The sequence below is a fragment of the Rhinoderma darwinii genome, chromosome 5 (genome assembly GCF_050947455.1).
Source record: "Rhinoderma darwinii isolate aRhiDar2 chromosome 5, aRhiDar2.hap1, whole genome shotgun sequence".
Taxonomy (NCBI): domain Eukaryota; kingdom Metazoa; phylum Chordata; class Amphibia; order Anura; family Rhinodermatidae; genus Rhinoderma; species Rhinoderma darwinii.
The window spans coordinates 119,960,599-119,980,919 of record NC_134691.1 but is presented as its reverse complement, the minus strand read 5'-3'; the positions used below and the strand labels follow the sequence as shown (position 1 = coordinate 119,980,919).

The following is a 20,321-nucleotide window of genomic DNA, read 5'->3' as shown; positions in this document are numbered from 1 at the left end:
GTTTAAGGAAAAAGTACCAGTTAGTGGAAAACATTTGTTCCCGAATTTCACAAAATAGGACAACGTATTAAATGTGCCGCTATTGTACATCCAATCTTTTTTTTATTCTTGTAAATAAAAAAATGAAAAATGATTTTGGGTTTAGTGTATAAAAATGGTTATTTGTCAATTATTTTCTTGGTAAGCCACTGATTACAAATGTGTTTCCAGCATTCATTTTTCACAGCAAGGTATCGTATTTATAGCCCAATAGTCATTTTTTTTTTTTTTATAACACCTTGATTAAAATCAGGTGCTTTTGTGTATCCCCTAAAGACTGTTGTATAAAAGGACTTGGTAGAATATATATATAATAGAGTTATTATAAGACTTTTAAATTAATTGAGTAGTAGTTTTCTCTAAAAGTATACCAATGTATTATTTCACTTCTTAAAAACATGGAAACTGAATATATTTTAAACAAGTAAAGCAGATTTATTTTCATCACCATTAAAAATGTACTTACTATTCCAGAATTAGAAAGACGTCACAGCCAATGCTCATCAATTAAACTGGGATTATGTTGAAAACACAGCTAATAATTCATATTTTATTAGTGTTTTTCATTAGTGTATTGCTATTAGTTTATTATAATATACCATAAATGTTTAACCCCTTCCCCCTGCTTGCATTCTGGGCCCTAATGTCCAAGCCATTTTTTACATTTTTCCATTGTCACATTCGAAGAGCTGTAACTTTTTTATTTTTGCGTCGGCATAGCTGTATAAGGTCTTGTTTTTTGCGGGACGACTTGCAGTTTTTATTGGTACCATTTGAGAGTAGATGCGACTTTTTGATCACTTTTTATCACATTTTTTTTAAGTCAGGATTAACAGAAAACAGCAATTTTTCCATTGTTTTTTATTTTATTTTTTACGGCGTTCACAGTGCGGGTTAAATAATGTAACAGCTTTATAGTCGGGGTCGTTACGGATGCGGCGATACCAAATATGTGTAACTTTTTTGCTTTATTGTAGTTTTTTTTAATAGTAAAGCATTTTGTAAGGGGAAAAGCTGGGTTTTTCATTTTTTTTTGTTTCACTTTTTTTTTTTAAATTAACTTTATTAAACTTTTTTACTTTTTTACTAGTCCCACTAGGGGACTTCACTATCCTCCGATCGCTATTATAATACACTGCAATACTTTTGTATTGCAGTGTATTACTGCTTGTCCGTTTAAAACGGACAGGCATCTGCTAGGTCATGCCTGCGGCATGATCTAGCAGGCATTCGCTCCAGGCAGACCTGGGAGTCTTTATTAGACCCCCGGCTGCCATAGAAGACACAGACACTCGGCGATTTTATCGCCGGGTGTCAGTGTGATGAGAGGGAGCTCACTCAGATGCGGTGCTCGCTATTGCGCACCGCATCTGAAGGGTTAAACGGGTGAGATCGATACTAATATCGATCTCACCCGGCAGAGCAGGGACGCCCCCAGCCCTCAGCTGCCTCTGGCAGCTGAGAGCAGGGAGATTTCACGGCTCCCTGCTCTGTTTACTTTATTCTACAGCAGCGACGTAGAATAGCGGCGCTCTAGAATAAAGCCCACTAATGACCGCCGTAAAAAGACGTATCGGCGGTCATTAAGGGGTTAAAGGCTTTTACGTTGTGTTTTTATCCTGTCTAAAAAGCTTTATAACCTTCTTAATATGGGGGTATTGGCTTGTCATGTTCATTTCTACAGGGTTGCTTTTGACAAATGTCCTGGAAAGTGATTGTCCAAGATTAGAGAAAAGAGTCTGCATTTCCCAGAAATAGCGCCAATCTTGTCCATGGGCTCTGTCTGGTATTGCAGCTCATCCTCATTCACTTGAAAGCATAAAAAGTGTAACAAATTCAAACTTTCAAAACTGATGTTTCAATATGATCATATAAGTTTTAGAACTACATGTTAAATAATGCCATTATATATATTATATATTGGTCTATAAGTTTTTGTCATTACTTCACAATTTGCCTACCAATACACCCCTTGACTGCCTGTATATGATCTAGCAGAAACTTGCACATACAGTATATTTAGAACCTAAGAAAAAGAGTAGATTTTTGTCTTCATTGTGTAGAAATGGTTAAAATCCATGTAAGGCATTGCTTGGCCGCTGACTTACTGGTTTTACGGCTAAAATGATATATCCTTTTATCAAGCAGAAAAAAGAGAGATATCTAAAAATAGACAATTACTGATTGTACCAATAAAACATAAAAATGAAGGTCGATGACAGCAGTGACGGTACTTAATCTTTGTAAGTTGAAGGAAGAAAACATTTTACACGACATATAATTAAATATGAAATTACTGCAAAACAGAAAAAGAGCCTGAATACTATAGAGTTATTTTATAAAACAAGGGAACTAATTATATATATGTATACTGTACATATACTGTATGTATGTATGTATGTATGTATGTATGTATGCATGTATGTATGTAGTATATGGGATGGGACATATTAGGCAGCAAGTGAACAGTCAGTTCTTTATTTTGATGTGTTGGAAGCAGGAAAAATGGGCAATTGTAAGGATCTGAGCGACTGACAAGGTACAAATTGTGATGGCTAGAAAACTGGGTCAGAGTATCTCCAAAACGGCAGGTCTTGTTGGGTGTCCCCAGTATGCAGTGATTAGTGCCTACCAAAAGGGGTCCAAAAAAGGACAACCGGTAAACCAGTGACAGGGTCATAGGTGCCCAATGTACATGGATGCACGTGGGGAGCGAGGGCTAGCCTGTCTGGTCTGATCCAAGAGGAGAGATACTGTATACAAATTGATGAAAAAGTTAATGTTGGCTATGATAGAAAGGTGTCAGAATACTGTAGTATAATGGAGCATATAGTATATACTGAGCGCGTGACTCCATTTATTTTGTGAATCAAGACTGCAATTTATAATTCACTATCTGATATAATCTCTGTAACTGCAAGGCCAAACTGTGCTTATCATGGATTTATCCGGTTTTAGGAAATATGTGTGATATAAACTAATCTAAGGCACTCCTCCGGATTTGAGTCAAGTTAAGTAATCTGCTGTTTATAGTGCTTTTATACCTTTTCTCTTGTATATATTGTTACCTTAATGTTTCTCCTTTTCTTACAATAAACTACTCCTTTATACTATTACAGAATTGGCTTCGAAGAATTAATTTGTGCACTAGGATCATTAAGAGATATCAGTGTAACATAGATAACAGCTTAAATCAGTCATTAAGGGTGTCAAAGGAATGCAGTATGGCAAGATGAATTTCCATTTTAGTGTTTGGTATTATTCAGGTTTTTCTAAAGACATTTCTGAGATTGTATACTAAACTTGACAAAACATCTGGAATTAGGCACAAATGAGCACCACATTTTCTCTAAAGGGCCTTTTACACCGGCCAACACTCGGCCGGTGCATCAAGCGTCGATCAACAAGACATCGTTTATCGGCGCTCGTTTGCTCCTGTCACACAGAGCTATGGATGGGGATGAGTGGTCATTACTCTGATCGCTCGTCCCCATACACTATTATCATGTCGGCAGCACATCACCCTAATTATACAGGGAGATGTGCGGCCGACAACGATAATATTTCACTTTTTTAAAATGATCAGACCAGCAGACGGTCGAGCGTTTGCTCATTCATCTGCTCACCGCTGCCCTTTTTACACAGGGCAATTATCGGCAACGAGCGTTCTGTGAACGCTCGTCTGCCCAATTATCATTCAGTGTAAACCCCCCTTTACTCACAAATGTAAATAATAATTTAATTTAGCTACATTACACACAATAGTTTGTCCTGACTTAATACAATATCCTACACATTTGCTGAACAGATGTCCAGGAATCTAACACATTTTCTGGTGTAAAAATTCCAAGCACAGGAATTTCAAAATCAGTGCAGCAAAAGGATCCTGAATTGACTATCTTGTGGATTGTTGTTTGTAAAAAATTTATACATTTATAAAGGGACATGTGTACTAAGTGGAAGAAGCCATGATGACTCATCCTTATCTATCATCTCACAACAAAGAAAAAAATGCTAGACCAGAGGTTACCACTGCTACTTTCCAGCACTGGATCTATAAATTAAAATGTGACAAGAGCAACACCAACACTTAATCTTAATCTATATTTTTCAGGTCTTTAAAAACGACCTAGAAATACAAAGCCCATGTATATTTTATTACAAGGGTAAAAAAAAAACTTTAAATCACAGCAAAATACACAGAGATGTACAAAAAGAAAATAGCAGATTTTTAAAAAAGAAGCTATACCCTATATATATATGGAGAGAGAGAGAGAGAGAGAGAGAGAGAGAGGCATCCTCCCTTGCCTTTGCTTAAATTTGGTTAGAAGGATTGCTTCATAACAGGATAGGGGATAATTGTCTGACTGCTGGGATCCCTACCGATTGTGAGAACGGGTGTACCGAATCCCCTGTTCTTCCGCACTGCTAGAATGCAGCGAGGAGCACATTGAATGTAGCGGAGGTGGAGCATGCTCTCGCCGCTCCATTCAATGCACTGTACTCGGCTGTTTTTTTCATTCCCATAGACCTTGAACTGAGTGTCAGCGTGCCTGCTCGACCATTGCTCTAATCAATGTCCTCCTAACTGCGGTCAAGCAGTGAGAAGGGACAATTGGTTCAGAACCCCCGTTCTCGCGATCGGTGGGGGTCCCAGCAGTGGGGCACCCAGCGATCAGACAATTATCACCTATTCTGTGGATAGGTGATATTTGTCGATTCTGGGGACATCCCTTTAAGGACTAGAATTTCATATGAAACCTTTTCAATACAATATTGCAATATGCTAGCAAAACCCTTAACAGGTTGCAATCCACATCACAATCACTTTGTGGCCACACAGACACATATAGCATCGACATCACATGACAGAGTATCGCAAACTCATGTGTTTTTTTTTCTCAAGCTCAGGCTATGTTGAGATAAGAGGAAAGGTAAGGAAGGACACATCTGTATGCTATAGAGAAATATTGATAAAGCTAACATAAAAGTATATTATATATAATAAAGCACAGTTACTTACAATCTAGCCAGAAACAAGGTCATACTTTAGGGTAAATAAAGGTAGAACGGAGAAGCTGGAAATTTTTTTTATTGTAAGACTAAGAATGAAGTAAGAATATTGTCATCAGGTATATTCTTTTAATTAAAAAAAAAAGTGCTAAACATAATTAGAATCCACCAATCCCTGGAAGAACAAGGGGGAGGAATCTGTGGTGGGCGAACTAGGAGCAGCAACAGATTGATAGAAGTGCAACGGGGGATCTGAGAATTAACTAAATAAGAACAGATAGTTTAAAGAATACTAACTGTGCCGACTAGCAAACATAAAAATATACCAAAAATACTCTGGAAGAAACCCTGTTTCAGGGGATGCACATACAGTTTATGTTACTGAAAGCCAAAACTATGGGATTACATGAGTCTCAGCAGCAATAAAGAGTTGACAGTAAGTTTGTCCATTACGATGGCATCCCTTATGAGCCAGGAGAATTATAAAAATGTTGGTCAGTGAAATTGCTGAGACAGATGTAGAGTCAGGAAGGTGTCCCAAATAAGATATAGATTCAAGAGACATTGATGCACTGATCAGCAATGTACTGTAGTAAACAAATAAACCTTGCAGTTCAAGTGAAGCCATCTTTCTCAGAGTAGTGTGATCCTAGATGGCCCGAAATGGTGATGAAGTCAAAAGCTGAGAAGAGGCCCTCAATGTCATCGCTGTGTCCATAAACAAAAGAAAGAACCTCAGATTCCACGTAACAGGAGAGCCAAGTGTATGAGTGTAGGTGGAAATATGCAAAGCCAATTAAATGGTGGTTATCAATGGAAGATGACGCCAATCCTGCTGGGACCAGATTTAAAATTCTAAAAGTAAGTTTTGGGACTTTGCCATTCCTCTTCTGAACATTAAGCATTAAAGTCATAGTCATTTTGGTTTTAGTCATTTTAAAAACAACAGAGAAAGAAAAATTTGGGAATTCAAGATGATGATACAATTCCAGTCATTGACACAAGGCCTCAATCTAACACCAGGATTTATGAGCCACTACATGGACACACGTCACGTCCCCCATCAGACTGACTCCAGATGCCTTAACTCCTAAGTCATCACCCCTATAACCTCAGTTTTATTGCCCCGGCTTATCTTAATGATGTATCACCTCATGTACTAATTGTCTTTGTGTAACATCTAAATGTTGTGCTTTTTTCTAAGTCATTCATTTGTAAACTGCCTGAAGAAGGGGCCTCTGTGCTCTGAAAGCTTGCATATAGAACTTTTATGGTTAGCCAATAAAGGTATCATACCTATTATACTTTTGTCTTTTTTGACACAAAAGTATTTAACATTTCATATGGTTTTATGAAGAAATTGATTTTGGTGTAAGTGCATTTTCTGTAAAGAGCTGCAGTATTCTTCTTGAAATTAATTCACTATATGCAAAAGAAATTCCTTCGAAATTCCGGTCTACTTGCATATGATAACATCATGCAGTTGCTGATAATTTGTAAGCAGCATTTATGCTGCAAATTTCCCCCAACCATTTCACAAAGATGCTCCATTGGATTTAGATCTGGAGGCATGTCATTGTAGCACGTTGCACAGATTGCCATGTTTGGGGAACTAGATAAAGATGACATTACTTTGTGACTTCAGTTATTCTGCTGGAAGTTGCTATTAAATGGGTAGATTGTGACCATAGATGGAAACACATGGTCAGTAAAAAATAATTCTCAATTTGTATTAAGGGGCTTTGTGCGAACAAAACATTCCCCACTCTATTACACTACCACCACCACCACTCTGAACCATTGATGCAGGGTGAATAAATGGATTCATGTTGTTCACACCAAATTCTGACCTTTGCATCTGCCTGGGCAAAGCAGAAACAGAAATTTGTCAGATCAGACAACGTTTTCTCAATCTTGATCACTTGGTCAATGTTGCCTCTGTTATATCTATGTAGCTGTCCTCTGAGCTCACGCAATCCACCCCCCTTTATTAATACAAGTCCAACAGAATTTTGAATTTAGTTTTCTGCCTGAATGGCAAATAAAATATAATGTAAATAAAACATAAAGACAAATAAATAACTTTTTATTTGCACTATTAAATGTTTTAAATGTCATTTAAGATTGATGATTTTCTTTATGTTAATACAACTACATTTAACAGCTGGAAATTTTTCACTAGCATGTTATTGCATTCAGACTAGAAAAGGTCACTTGACCAAAGACAGCTTACCCTCCTCTCCACAAATCACTGGCTTCATCTAATGTAAAAAAAAAAAAAAAAAAAAAAAAAAAAAATTTCAATGGCTGGCAAAAGGATCCAATATTACAAGATTTCCATAGCAACCCCAGTCTGTTCACATATGAATAGCTCCCTGCAATACAATTTTATATTTGCTCCCTGTAGCTCATGGCAGAGCTCCGTGCAGTAATCTTTAATATTTGCTTTATAGTAAATGATAGTGCTGTTATATATAATGTTCCTATGACCCCAATTGAAATAGACTTTTCATGGCCTAAAGCCACCAAGAAGAGGAAAAGAGAAGGGAGTATCCTTTGTTGGTGAAAACTCTTTCAACTAAGCAACCAGTCCCATGCAAACTCAAATAGTTGTATGTATGTCAGCTGATGATCCATAAGGTGCAGTGACTAAATGCAACAAAATGGGGCTAGAAAAATGTCATCTTGTTAACATATTTTTACCTTTTTAGAGCTATTTACATTAAGATGTATTATTATTTGTGAGTGGAAAAAAACAGAACAGTCCCCTAAAATTAATAAGACTCCAGACCAGAGCTCTAAATTGAATTCAGACAACAGACCAGCCCCTAAATTTAATCAGACCCCCTGTCCAGACCCATAAAAATAGTTTTGACCGTAGACTAGACAACTAAAATGAATTCAGACCCTAAACCAGCCCTTAAAATTATTTAGGCCCCAGACAAGACACCTAAAATTAATAAGGCCCCAGACAAATCTTTACATTTTATACAGACCCAGACCAGCCCCCTATACTAATCTGAACCCTAGACCAGAACCCTAAAATTATTTCAGACCCCAAGACCAAACAAGAAAAACAAAAATTATATATATATATATATATATATATATATATATATATATATATATATATATATATATATATATGTGTGTATATATATATATATATATATATATATATATAATTTTTATATATATATATATATATATATATATATATAGACAGGGGGTATATAAGTAGATATACATCTCTACAGGGGGAGGTTTTTCAAACAGTCTAAAAATATTTAATTTCAGAAGTGATAGCTGTGCTGTGATTGGTTGCCATGTGCAACAAAGACATTTCTGCGTTTAGACTATTTGATAAATCTCCCCCAAAATTTATATTATTTAGATTATTAAGTATGGCTGGTAATTTAACAGATGAACAAAGTAAATGTATAGTCAAATAACATTGGAAGACAGAAAATACTAAAAACATTGAATAGAAATGGGAAGAAATTTTGCAACACCTCCACCAACTAGACTATCATTAAACATGACAAATTGGACAGAATTGGATGCATTTGTAATGCACCAAAAAAGGGTCGACCAGTGAGTGTAGCTACTGATGAAAATGAAATGGTAGTGACCCTGGCACTTACTCAAAGCCCCAAAAAGTCTAAAAAGAGAGCGTCTAAAGAGTTGGACATTTTCCGCAGCAACGCTTAGGGCTGAAAATGTATCAGCGAAGATTAAGCCATGCATTATTAGGGGATGATCCAGATCGGTGTTTACAATTTTGTGAGGCAATTTTGAATGAAGAAACAGAAGTTGATGGCATTACTAGAAAAATAACTTTGTCCGATGAAGTCAACTTTAAACTTTCAGGCGCTGTTAATAGGCACAACTGTGTTTATTACTCAACAGAAAACCCCCTTGCAGAACAGTTGAATCAACCTGGGGATACAGTTTGGGCGGCCCTCTCATGAAAAGGGGTAATTGGACCTATCTTCTACAATACAATGGTTACCTCAGACCTGTACCTAACCATGCTCCAAGAAAATGTAATACCACAATCGCAGTTGGAGCATGAAAATTAAGGCCATGGTCAGACGTGGTGGAATTTTTAAGCTGCAAATGTTGGTGCAGATTCGGGGCAATTACGCAACGAATCTGCACCAACATTTGCATATTTGACAGGTAATTCAGACATTGCAGATATCACAGTGGACTTGCCACAGATTTCAGTTTTTGCATTGCAAAGGCTGAAATCCGCAGTGAAATTCCGCTTCTTCTCCGCAACATAATGTGCATGCTGCGGAGGGAAAATTCTGCACCGCAGCCTAAATTCCACACAGTTACTTTCTGCAACTTCTGAACTAAGTTTCCTAAAAATGTATAGAAACAAATGTAAAAAATGGCTGCTGCAGAATTCCACTGCGAACTGTCCGCAGCGGAATTCAACAGCAATTCCGCCACATCTAAATGTGCCCTAAGAATTTTATTTTCAGCAATATGAAGCCCCTCCTCAACCTCCTCACTGTGCTTTAGCAGTGCGTCATTTTCTTGACAAAAAAATTACCCAATAGGTAGATAGGTAGACGAGGCCAGGTTGAATTGCCACCACGATCACCAGGCTTTACCCCAATGGACTTTTTCTTTTGGGGTGTTGTCAAAAATATGGTATATTCAAGAAATCCGCACACGGTTGCTAACATGATTCAGTTCATAAAAGAAGCATTCTAAATATACCTATTACTTAGACTGTATATCTACTTATGCACCCCCCTGTGTGATATATATATATATATATATATATATATATATACATACATATATATATATATATATATATATATATATATATATATATCCACTCCTGGCAGGCCTTTCATCGTAGATGCATTAGTGGAGACATTGCCTTCCTCCAATGCATCTGTGATGGCAGGTCTGCGGGTACTGAACAACTTATATCCCCGGTCCGGATTTGTACACCAGTCCACCAGTTAAGGAGTATAGCAAAAATCTTATATATCCAACATAGTATCAGTAGTGTGAGTAAATGTTAGTACAGTGTTACAAGCAATAGGTCTTAGCATTGGAAGTATTGTTATTATTTGTTGTATAGCACCTTTAGAATCCAGGGTGTTCCCATTAACTTTCATGGGGTTCCTTAGCCCCACCAGAGGAAATGATTATAAGGTCCATCCTGCATCTATGCACATCTATTTTAATTGCGTCAATAACGCTAAATAGGTAATTCACAAAATAATCCATAAGAAATAGACCCTAGTCTATTAGTGGTTTTATAGCAAAGGGGGGGAATACATATACAGTAGGAAGTAAACATCTCTAAAGTCAGCTCCAAGTATTGTTGCCTCCTGTTGGATGTTTGGGCCCCATTGATGTGTCAGAGCCTGAGTCCACCGAAGAAAACTCTGGTACTCTACGGGGCCAGTGTGAGCCTGCCCAATCGTCACACAAGTTTACATACCTTACCTTTTTATATTTAGTTGGGTTATATGATGCATCATTTTCAAAACACATTTCAAAAACTTTCCTACCTTGTGTGGAATAGGAGATTTACGAAAGGGAAGGAGTTTTTACACCTATGTTGTATAAAACTATGTCTCATGATAGGACTTTCACTAGCACGGTCTCTTCAACCCACCTTTTTTACATTTTTGCCATTGATAGTCAAAACGGATCTGTCACATGTTTATGCTGCCCTGTCTATGGGCAGCATAAAGAAGTGACAGACATGCTGATTTCAGCGTGTAATCGCTAATATTTTGTAGTTTCCGAGTATTTCGATCTTATACTTATGGTGCGTGGCCGGCGATGCAGGGATTGAGTCCATACAGTATATTCACACAGTATATTCTCTTTTCCCCCACATCCCCTGCCCTCCAGGCTGATTGACAATTCTCTTATAATTAAGGCGCATAGGGAGAAAAGTGTTAATAAGCGTCTGGAGAGCCGGGGGAGCGTGAATATATGAATATACTTGGACTCAATCCCTGCATCGCTCTCTGTGCGCCTAAGTGTAAGATCTAAATACTCAGAAACTACAGATCATTACGAAGTGATAGCATGCTGAAATCTGTGTATCTGTCACTTTTTTATGCTGCCTTCAGACACGACAGCATATATACAAGTATTCACCCCCACCCCCCTTGGTGTTTTTACAGTTTAATTGCATTACAACCTTGAATTAAAAATGACTTTGGGGGGATTTGCAACATTTGATTTACACAACACACATACAACTTTAAAGGTGCAAAATATTTTTTACTGGGAGTGAATCATTTAGACATAAAATAGAGAACTTTAATGTGAATAAGTATTCACTGCCTGAAAGTCGATACTTTGTGGATACAGATTTGCTGCAATTACGGATGCAAGTCCCTTGTGTTACATCTCTATTAGTTTAGCACATTTAGACACTGGGATTTTTTTCCCATTCCCAGGCAAAATTGCTCCAACTTAGTTGGATGGGTTGCGTGTACAGTAATCTTTAAGGTCTGTGTTTTGACGAGGCCATTCCAAGATTTTAACATTTTTACTCTCAACCCCTTCCTGCCGGAGCCCTTATTCAGATTTTCATTTACATTTTTTCCTCCCCACCTTCCAAAAGCCATAACTTCTGTATTTTTCGATATAGTTCTATGAGGGCTTGATTTTTGCGGGACGAGTTTTAGTTTTTCATAGCACCATTTATTTCACCAAACGGGAAAAAAAATATTTGTGGGGTAGAAAATGAAATTAACAGCGATTCCTCCATGTTTTTTTGCGCGCCGTTTTTACAGAATTCACTGTGCAATTAAAACAACATGTTAACTTTATTCTGTGGGTCATTATGATTACGGCAATACCAAATATATATAGTTTTTTTCTATATTTTACTACTTTTACAAGTAAAAACCTAAGTGTAAAAAATAAAATTTATTTTGTGTCGTCAAATTCCGAGAGCCATAACTTTTTATTTTTCCATCGATTAAGCGGTATGAGGGCTTATTTTTTGCGGGATAAGCTGTAGTCTTTAATAATACAATTTTGGTGTACATGCAACGTTTTGATCACTTTTTAGTTCATTTCTTGTGGGAGATGAGGTGACCAAAACATAGAGATTCTGGCGTTTACAATTTTTTTTTTACGGCGTTCACCGCGCGGGTTAAATAATTATATATTGTAATAGTTCAGACTTTTATGGACGCGGCGATACCAATTATGTTTGTTCATGAATATTTTTACTATGCTCTTGTGGGAAAATGGAAAAAGGTTTTTTTTTTTTACTTTAAATTATTTTTATTTTTTTTACATAAAAAAAAACTTTATTTAACTCATTTGTATTTATTTTTTTAGTCCCCCTAGGGGACTTCAAACAGCAATCGTTAGATCACTTGCACGATATACTACAATACTAATGTACTGCAGTATATCGTGATTCTGACAGGCATTTATTAATCCCTGTCGGAGGCAGGGCTTAATATGTGCACAAAGATGGCGGACCTGGGGGCCTAATGAAGCAACAATCGACCCCCCACGATTGCATTGCGGGGGGCATGATGAGCTGTTAGAGGGGTCGCCTCCCTCTTTCTAACGATTTAAATGCTGCGGTCGCTACTGACCGCAGCATTTAACGAGTTAAACGAGCGGCACGTTACTCTGAAGTGTCGGCTGTAACAAACAGCCGACACTGGCATCGTATGGAGCGGGTTCACTCCATGAGCCCGTTCCATACTTCCCTTACCCGACTTTGGCGTATGGATACGTCAAATGTCGGGAAGGGGTTAAAACCACTCCAGTGTAGCTTTAGCAGTGTGTTTAGGGTCATTGTTCTGCTAGAAGGGGAACCTCTGTCCCAGTCTCATATCTCTGGTAGACTAAAACAGGTTTTCCTCAAGAATTGCCCTGTATTTACTGCCATCCATCTTTCCTTCAATCTTGACAAGTTTTCCAGTCCCTGATGGTGAAAAGCATCCCCACAGCATAATGCTGCCAGCACCATGTTTCACTATGGGAATGGTGTCTTGGGGTGATGGGAAGTGTTGGGTTTCGGCCAAACATAGTGTTTCCGATGACGGACAAAAAGTTAAATTTTAGTCTTATCTGACCAGAGAATCTTCTTCTATGTTTTTGGGGAGTCTGCCACATGCTGTTTGGAAAACTGAAAACTTGTTTTTCTTTAAGCAATGGCTTTTTTCTGGGCACGCTTCCATAAAGCCCCACTCTATGGATTGTTTGACTTATAGTGGTCCTATAGACAGATACTTCCATCTCCGCAGTGGATCTTTGGAGCTCCTTTACTATTATAGTTGATGTATTTATTGAATATCTGATTAATGCCCTGATTAATGCGCAGTGTGTCACTTTTGGTGGATGGCCTTCTCTTGTCAGGTTTGTAGTTGTGACATTTTATTTCCCTTTTGTTTTAATGGATTTAATGGTGCTCTGCGGGTTGTTCTAAGTTTGGGATATTTTTTTATAAGCCAACCCTTATCTATGCTTCTCCACAACTTTGTCTCTTCATGTTGCCGACTCAGGGGCCTTTCAAAACAGGTGTATTTATACTGACATCATGTGACAGATTATGTGACACTTTGATTGCACACAGAGGGACCTTATTACACAAATTATGTGACTTCTGAAGATTATTGCTTTGACTAGATCTTATTTAGGAGTTTCATAGCAAAGCGTGTGAATACAGATTAACTCAAAAAATTTCCGTTTTTATTCTTTGTTTTTTTTATAAACATGGTATTTTTTTTTTTAAATTCCACTGAACAATTTGGACTATTTTGTTAGGTACATTACATAAAATAACATTCTAAAATCCATTTTAATTCCAGGTTGTAATGCAACAAAACAGGAAAAACAGGATACTTTCGCAAGGCACTGTATGTTACAGATCTACTTCTATGAAATACCACTGTTATTTGGATTCTCTGAGAGGAGAATATATATCTGTGAAACTCATAACCCTTTTCTCACATCTCACAAGCAGCAGACCAACACTTGTCTTTTTGTAAGTAACCATTTTATTGATTAGCGATTTAGCGTCTTTCAACTCTGCACAAATCTGAGTGTCCTTCCATATGGGGATTCTTGACATCTTACACCTTTTATATTGTGATACCATCACTGCTAGAGTGTGATGCCTCTAAATTATTATGTGATAGACTGGCTACTGAGTACCTTACAGCATCTACTTGTATTGTCACCAGTATGCTCGTCTACCGACCTCCCCTATATGTGTGTTGTTCGGTCCTTTGTTTTGTGATTGCAGCAATCACCATCTTCCTAGTCTCACGTAAACCTATAAAGTATATGGCTTCCTATTGTTATAGTGTCTGGGTGCACATTCATTTATGTCCACTACTTATGGTATTGAATGACAGCCATTAACCAGTGCAGTGGATTTAGTTAACATCTCTGTTTTAAGGAACGACTGAGATACGTCTAACTCTAAGCCATTAAGTTTAGCTCTGCCTGTTGCAGAGCAATGCAAGGCTGAGATGTCACATTATTAAACAATTAATAAATTAGTGCCATTAGGTCCATGTTTTGTACCTTCATACACCGTTGTTTACAGTTTTTCAAGAAAATATTATCTTGTACAGTACTGTACTATATATACAGATTATATATAACATTTAACAAATCTACAAAGACTACATCGATTTACAGAAGCCTAATAGCACAAATTCTATCATTATATCGGCATCTTCAGAGAACTGGGTAATAAGGATCTCCATTCTGTTTACTTGATACAGACATTGGGACAAATTTACCAATGTGTTTGGACCTATAATGTGGCACATTTCATTTTAGAACAGATGTTTGCACCTTTCTAGACACTTAAAAAAAAAAGGTCTGAAAAGAGGTGGGGTTTAACGTAAGGGAGGCGTGGTTTAAAATGCACCAAATTGCAGCAAAGACCTGGCACAAAACTCTGTTAAAGCCAAATAAAAAGTGTTATGAGGAGGAGAAAGTGTCTAGCAAGAAGCACCAAATTTTTCTTACAACATGCATAACTGTGATGTGATAAATTTGATGCATCTTCTGTCTGCCTGGCCTGAGTTTACACTGTCTTTATCTTAGTAAATCTGCCCCATTTTTTCTATGTATGCACAGATTTGTTAAATATCTCAATTTTTGCAGCACAAAACTGCCACTAGAGGGAGTGTACTGAAGACAAATTTCTAAGGCTTATTTAACGCACTTTAAGCATAACTATCCCAAATGAAAGAAGAATACCCCCGAAAGTGGTCTTCAGAGAAATATATCAGATCATATTTGTGGAGTTAGAGAGCCTGAACTGACATTAATTTCCAAAAATCTAGTGTGCCGAAGCCAATCAGCAGATTCGTCACTGGAAATCCCTGACACAACATTCAAAAAGCATGGCCATATTATCCATCAAAATAGGGCTTAGGGCCTGTTCACATCAGCGTTGGCTTTCCGTTGAGGGGTTCCGTCTGAGGTTTCCGTCGTGGAACCACGCAACGGAAAATCAAACGGAAACCTTAGCTTCCATTTCCATCAGCATTGATATCAATGGTGACGGAAACATTGCTAATGGTTTCCGTTTGTCACCGTTCCGGCAGGTTTCCGTTTTTTTTCAGTCAACTGCGCTATTGATTCCGTTGAAAAAACGGAAACCTGCCGGAACGGTGACAAGCGGAAACCATTGGCAATGTTTCCGTCACCATTGATATCAATGGTGGTGCAAACGGAAGATGTGGTTTTCCGTTTGACTTTCCATTGCGAGGCTCCACGACGGAAACCTCAGACGGAACCCCTCAACGGAAAGCGAATGCTGATGTGAACCAGCCCTTAGAATGTTGTGTCTGAGATATTTTTTTAGCAACGGAGATCTCAGAGCTGGGCCAAAAGGGTTTTCGAAATAACTGTTGTATGAGTTCACAAATTCCACCAATGACTTATCCATAATTTTTTGGCTTTTAGAGATAAAGGTTTCAGATTGGGAAATACATTTTCAGATTTTCTAGCTGTCCTTTTGAATAAGTTAGTCTAAAATTAGTACTTTTGCTTTCACAGATAATTCTGTAGACAATGCCCAGAGAAGTATTCTGTCTTGGGCATAACCAAACTAATACTTTGTCCATTAAGCAAAACATTACTTATCATATGTTTGCCTAAATTGTTGACTACTTGGAAATATGGTCCTCAAATAATGATTTTGCAAAACAGATGGATATGCTGTCTACTAAGAATAAACAACCACCACCATATGTTACATCCACAGCCGCGGACCGTCATGATTACTCACCCATCGACGGCCGCAGCCATGGTCCTGTGCTGTGTCCCGTATAATGCTCGTGCCCGGCCTTATATGGCCAGTACCTGCACATGTAAATTATCAGTAATTAGCACATGATCACCCTGGACTATAAGAAGGGCACTGCCCTTTTACTCCTTGCATGAGAATTGTTTGTATTCCTCTGTTAGTCTTGCAAATGGTCCTGTAGTCATATCCTGTTCCCTGTATTCCCGTGCCCTGCTACCCGTATCGTTTATCCCGTGCTGTATTGTTCTTGTGCCATCTTTAGTGTGAAGTCACATTGTGCTGTTTTACACCACGTCTGGTTTCCTCTGCCACGTCTTCCATCACCTGCTGCCAAAGATCCCGTCTGTGCGTGCCGTTACTACTGTCTGGACTATCACAGGTACCCTTGTGCTTAGACTAGAAATATTGACTTGGTACGCTGTAGTTTGGCCAGCTGCCATCCCACTACGGCGTGCGGCACAGTGGGTCCACAAAACCACAGATCGTGACACCATACACATATGCTTATAATACATTCTCACAAACCAATCCATTCTGCTTTATCATTTTATAACATGCCCATTTACAGCATATGTTTCCAAAATATCTCTACTTCATTGTCCTGCAGTTGTTTTAAGCTTAACCTTGGCTCATATCAGAAGATTTCAATTTCTAGCATTATTCTCTGCCTTAAGATCTGTTTTTGGACTCCTACCTTATCTAGCAGGGATTTAAAAAAAATAAAAAAAAAATAAAAATGTGATCGCATAGCATTTCTCTATGTATTTTACAAAGTGCTATCTACCACAATACAATGCAAATTGCTTAAATCTGAGACTAATGTACTAATCAAACACAATTGCAGCCTATAGATTACGGTCTGTCACATCTAATGGCTTTAATTTTTTTAGTACATTATTTTTGATGCTATAATGTAGTATTTTACCAAAAAAATCTGAGAAATCTATCATTTTGCCATGTTAATATGCTGTAGTGTACTGGTCTGAATATATTATATTATGTGTACAGTGCAACATCAAATATTATCAACCTCTCTTCTGTACATTTTATTCCAGCAATCATATATTAATATATTTATACTCATATTGTCTATATTCATACCATAACAAACACACATATCATGAGAACACTCATACAAACATACTTTTATACCTAAAATATCTTACAATTGTCTGTTTGTGTGAATAGTTGCACATGTGGATTACATTTGTGACTCTCAACTGTGAATGAATCAGTTAAGAAAGACCTGAAAATACAGCTATGGCTACCGCTATCTACAATCGACACCCCTCCCCTATTCATAAGGAGGTCTGGGAAGTTCAGTTCTCCAGTGCTCTTCTGTAAGGTCCTTAAAGGAACAGTGTCACGGAAAAAAAAATTTTTAGATCAATTTGATTTTAGTGTTTTATTAAACATTTTTTTATTTATTTGTGTGTTTGTGTTTTACTTTTTTTATTTTTTCACTTTTTCTTCCCAATGGGGGCTGCCATTTTTTTTCCATCTCTGTATGTGTCGATTAACGACACATACAGACATGGAATACGGCACATACAGTCCCATAGTGAATGCGAACGGGGCCCGTTCCATCCACTATGCTGTACGCCGTCTGTGAGGGAACGGCGCATGCGCCGCTCCCAGACAGTCCAAGTTGAACTGTGCGACGTCCGGCGCCATTTTCCTGTGGACCGGAAGTCGCGGCCGGACAGTAAGATTACTACTTCCGGTCGCGGCTTCCGGACTTGTGCACTTGGAGCGGAGGTAGCGGACGGAGCGGAGGGAGCGGCGGCGACTGGAGCAGGTAAGTTATTTCTATGTATGTTCGTGTTTTACTGTGTGTTTACTAGTGTATGTAAACCTACTACACTGTGTGTTAGCTCAAAACATGGCGACACACAGTGTAGGAGGTTTGACCGTTCAATCCCCTCGTTTCTCCCGGCACTAGCCAGGATAAAGGAGGGGGGGATTCTGAGAGCTCACTGGAGCGAGTGAGTTTTCTCAAATTTTGCAGCATAAAGCAATGTGGTTGCTTTACCACATGCAATGCTGCAATTTTGGGAATTGCTCCATCTAGTGACCAGCGCTGGGAAATATTATAAATTAGAATCTAATTTATAATATTTCCTGACTCGTGAAAATTTTTAAAAAAACTAGAACAATGTTTAATCACCTATACACTAATTGTTTAACTAAAAAAAAAAAAAAAATTTCTAGCGACACTTTCCCTTTAAGATGAAGAGCTGATTTAACTGCTCCAGTGTCTGCAGAAATGAATGACATAAAGAGGCACAGGGGGTCACTAATAATAATTATAACTGGCCATTAGATTGTGCTTATCTGCACTTCTCCTTTGATTTTCACATTCTCAGTGACACAAGATTTTACTTGTATATTCATGTGATGAGAATACATTGCTGTTATTGTGAAAACTTTGCTTACTGCTGATAATAATAGGGCAGATTTACTAATGCTAAGATTTAGACAGTGTGAACTTAGACCAGGCAGTCAGAAGATGCGCCAAATTCATCACAGTGGTGAATGCTGTATTATAAAATTGGGGCATCTTGCTAGACATGTTAGACACTTTTATTTTCCTTATACCTCCTATTAGTTGGCTAAGTTTAGCGCACGGCAACACATTTTAAGCCATGCTCTATCCTTTAGCCCCACCCCTTTCCTGGCTAAGCCATGGCCCCTTGTTAAGCGCTGTGCAAAAAGTGTCTAAAACAGTTAATAAAACTGGAGCACGGCATGTGCACCAGAATTCTGCCACATTTTTAATAGAAAATGTTCCCCAGTATATCCTAACTGCTTCCACAGATGTTGCTGAAATACAGAGCACACATACCCTCTTAGGGTGCGGTCACACGCAGCAGATTTTGTTGCAGAAATTAGCTGCCATCTCTCCATTTAGATGAATGGAACTGATTTTCAGTCGCAGAAAATGCATGCAACAAAATTTCCCGCATATGACTGAACCCTAAGAGTCAATACACATGATGCGTATTACGTGCGATTTTGCCACGCATATTTGCGTGCAGCAAAACCGCAGCGTAATACAGTACCAGCATAGACAATGAGATTTCAGGTAATATCATGTCCACGCTGCGGTATTTTTCGAGATGTAAATTGGCCCGCGGTGCGTATTTTCGAAACCGCAGCATGTCAATTCATCCCTTGATTCCGCTTGCAAATTCTATCCTGGTAGTTCTACAGAAATCAGCAGCAAAACCAGCAGCATGAAAACGCCGCGATTTACATAGCAAAACGTAAAAATGCACCGAAAAACGCATTAAAAAGACGCATTTTCAGGTGCGTCTTTTTCCTGCGACTTTCTTGCGTTTTCCTATGGTTTTGCTATGTATTTTCTGCCGCAAAATAGGCAACGTGTGCATGTAGCCTAAGGGTCAGTTCACATGGCGGATTTTGCTTGGCAAGTTCAGACGCATTTTCTGCACTGGAATTATTCCTGCAGGTAGATTCCTCCTCCCATTCACTTTAATGGGGGCTTCGGGCGAAATCTGCCCGAAGATCGGGCAGGACGCTTCTTTTTCCCGCTAGCTGAAAAGAAAATCAGCTAGCTGGAAACAAAAGGGTATGGCACCCATTGAAATTAATGGGACTCAAAATTTTGCCTCGGAATCCACGGCGGATTCCGCCGCAAAAAATCCACCATGTGAACATACTCTTAAAAGGATAATGTGAATTGTAGTGCAGCGGCTTATAAACTGTCATATACTTTTCATGCCATTTCTACTAAGACTGAACTGGAAAGGGTTGAAGTGCGGACAAAGAAGTTCTTGTGGGAAACATGACATTTCATTTAGAAAAGAGAACATTCTCACACTTTCTAACCTCAAATTCCTAAATCACTAAGAATCTGATTTACTGCAGTGCAATGTATGGGAGTCCAATGTTCCCCGTTATCTTAGAGATGGTCCAGATATGTTAGAGAAATAAGGTTTATTTTATTAAC

General features: G+C 38.2%; 1 protein-coding gene across 4 annotated transcripts in view; it reads right to left on the bottom strand.

Moving 5' to 3' along the window:
• MC5R (melanocortin 5 receptor) overlaps window positions 1-20,321 on the bottom strand; it is a 63,532-nt gene that overhangs the window by 42,356 nt on the left and 855 nt on the right. The gene's annotated exons all lie outside the window — the stretch shown is intronic.